At 45.6% G+C, this 2,749-nt stretch overlaps 1 long non-coding RNA gene across 1 annotated transcript in view; it reads right to left on the reverse strand.

The window, feature by feature from the left end:
- Window positions 1-2,499: 2,499 nt before the first annotated feature.
- LOC127918142 (uncharacterized) overlaps window positions 2,500-2,749 on the reverse strand; it is a 1,231-nt gene continuing 981 nt past the window's right edge. Inside the window, exon 2 of the long non-coding RNA XR_008099105.1 lies at window positions 2,500-2,749. This exon is cut by the window's right edge and continues 724 nt beyond it. This is a non-coding gene — a long non-coding RNA (uncharacterized LOC127918142).

Below are 2,749 nucleotides of genomic sequence, written 5' to 3' on the forward strand. Positions count from 1 at the left end.
CAGGACGACAGTCAGTTCATACAACCAGACAGGATGACAGTCAGTTCATACAACCAGACAGGATGACAGTCAGTTCATACAACCAGACAGGACGACAGTCAGTTCATACAACCAGACAGGACGACAGTCAGTTCATACAACCAGACAGGACGACAGTCAGTTCATACAACCAGACAGGACGACAGTCAGTTCATACAACCAGACAGGATGACAGTCAGTTCATACAACCAGACAGGACGACAGTCAGTTCATACAACCAGACAGGATATCAGTCAGTTCATACAACCAGACAGGATGACAGTCAGTTCATACAACCAGACAGGATGACAGTCAGTTCATACAACCAGACAGGACGACAGTCAGTTCATACAACCAGACAGGACGACAGTCAGTTCATACAACCAGACAGGATATCAGTCAGTTCATACAACCAGACAGGACGACAGTCCGTTCATACAACCAGACAGGACGACAGTCAGTTCATACAACCAGACAGGATGACAGTCAGTTCATACAACCAGACAGGATATCAGTCAGTTCATACAACCAGACAGGATGACAGTCAGTTCATACAACCAGACAGGATATCAGTCAGTTCATACAACCAGACAGGATGACAGTCAGTTCATACAACCAGACAGGATGACAGTCAGTTCATACAACCAGACAGGATATCAGTCAGTTCATACAACCAGACAGGATGACAGTCAGTTCATACAACCAGACAGGATGACAGTCAGTTCATACAACCAGACAGGATGACAGTCAGTTCATACAACCAGACAGGATGACAGTCAGTTCATACAACCAGACAGGACGACAGTCAGTTCATACAACCAGACAGGATGACAGTCAGTTCATACAACCAGACAGGACCAGACAGGATCAGTTCATACAACCAGACAGGATGACAGTCAGTTCATACAACCAGACAGGATATCAGTCAGTTCATACAACCAGACAGGATACGACAGTCAGTTCATACAACCAGACAGGACAGGACAGTCAGTTCATACAACCAGACAGGATATCAGTCAGTTCATACAACCAGACAGGACGACAGTCAGTTCATACAACCAGACAGGATATCAGTCAGTTCATACAACCAGACAGGATGACAGTCAGTTCATACAACCAGACAGGACGACAGTCAGTTCATACAGTTCATACAACAGACCAGACAGGTTCATACAACCAGACAGGACAGTCAGTTCATACAACCAGACAGGACGACAGTCAGTTCATACAACCAGACAGGATATCAGTCAGTTCATACAACCAGACAGGACGACAGTCAGTTCATACAACCAGACAGGATATCAGTCAGTTCATACAACCAGACAGGATATCAGTCAGTTCATACAACCAGACAGGATGACAGTCAGTTCATACAACCAGACAGGATGACAGTCAGTTCATACAACCAGACAGGACGACAGTCAGTTCATACAACCAGACAGGACGACAGTCAGTTCATACAACCAGACAGGACGACAGTCAGTTCATACAACCAGACAGGATGACAGTCAGTTCATACAACCAGACAGGATGACAGTCAGTTCATACAACCAGACAGGATATCAGTCAGTTCATACAACCAGACAGGATGACAGTCAGTTCATACAACCAGACAGGACGACAGTCAGTTCATACAACCAGACAGGACGACAGTCAGTTCATACAACCAGACAGGATGACAGTCAGTTCATACAACCAGACAGGATGACAGTCAGTTCATACAACCAGACAGGATATCAGTCAGTTCATACAACCAGACAGGATGACAGTCAGTTCATACAACCAGACAGGATGACAGTCAGTTCATACAACCAGACAGGATGACAGTCAGTTCATACAACCAGACAGGATGACAGTCAGTTCATACAACCAGACAGGATGACAGTCAGTTCATACAACCAGACAGGATGACAGTCAGTTCATACAACCAGACAGGATATCAGTCAGTTCATACAACCAGACAGGACGACAGTCAGTTCATACAACCAGACAGGACGACAGTCAGTTCATACAACCAGACAGGATATCAGTCAGTTCATACAACCAGACAGGATATCAGTCAGTTCATAGAACCAGACAGGATGACAGTCAGTTCATACAACCAGACAGGACGACAGTCAGTTCATACAACCAGACAGGAAGACAGTCAGTTCATACAACCAGACAGGACGACAACCAACCAGACAGGATGACAGTCAGACAGGACGACAGTCAGTTCATACAACCAGACAGGATATCAGTCAGTTCATACAACCAGACAGGATGACAGTCAGTTCATACAACCAGACAGGATGACAGTCAGTTCATACAACCAGACAGGATGACAGTCAGTTCATACAACCAGACAGGATGACAGTCAGTTCATACAACCAGACAGGATGACAGTCAGTTCATACAACCAGACAGGATGACAGTCAGTTCATACAACCAGACAGGATGACAGTCAGACACATAGCAAGGACACATCACACTCAGGGGAGATACTGTCAAATGTTTAATCCATTCAATATAGGGTAGTCTCTCAGTGCAAGTGCCAAACAACAATATGAAGTTGTTGCATTGTGTTCAGGTTATGTACAGGCCGAGTGAACTTTGAACTTAGCATTCAGAAGCATAACAGGAGAAAGACAAGGTGGTTCCCAGTGGACCAACTGACGGAGGGGGAGTTGAAGCACAATGTACAGAGGTTAGGGGTCAGGGGTTGAGGACAGCTGCGTGGGTCGTCCTGGGT

The sequence above is a fragment of the Oncorhynchus keta genome, unplaced genomic scaffold (genome assembly GCF_023373465.1).
Source record: "Oncorhynchus keta strain PuntledgeMale-10-30-2019 unplaced genomic scaffold, Oket_V2 Un_contig_1335_pilon_pilon, whole genome shotgun sequence".
NCBI classification, from domain to species: domain Eukaryota; kingdom Metazoa; phylum Chordata; class Actinopteri; order Salmoniformes; family Salmonidae; genus Oncorhynchus; species Oncorhynchus keta.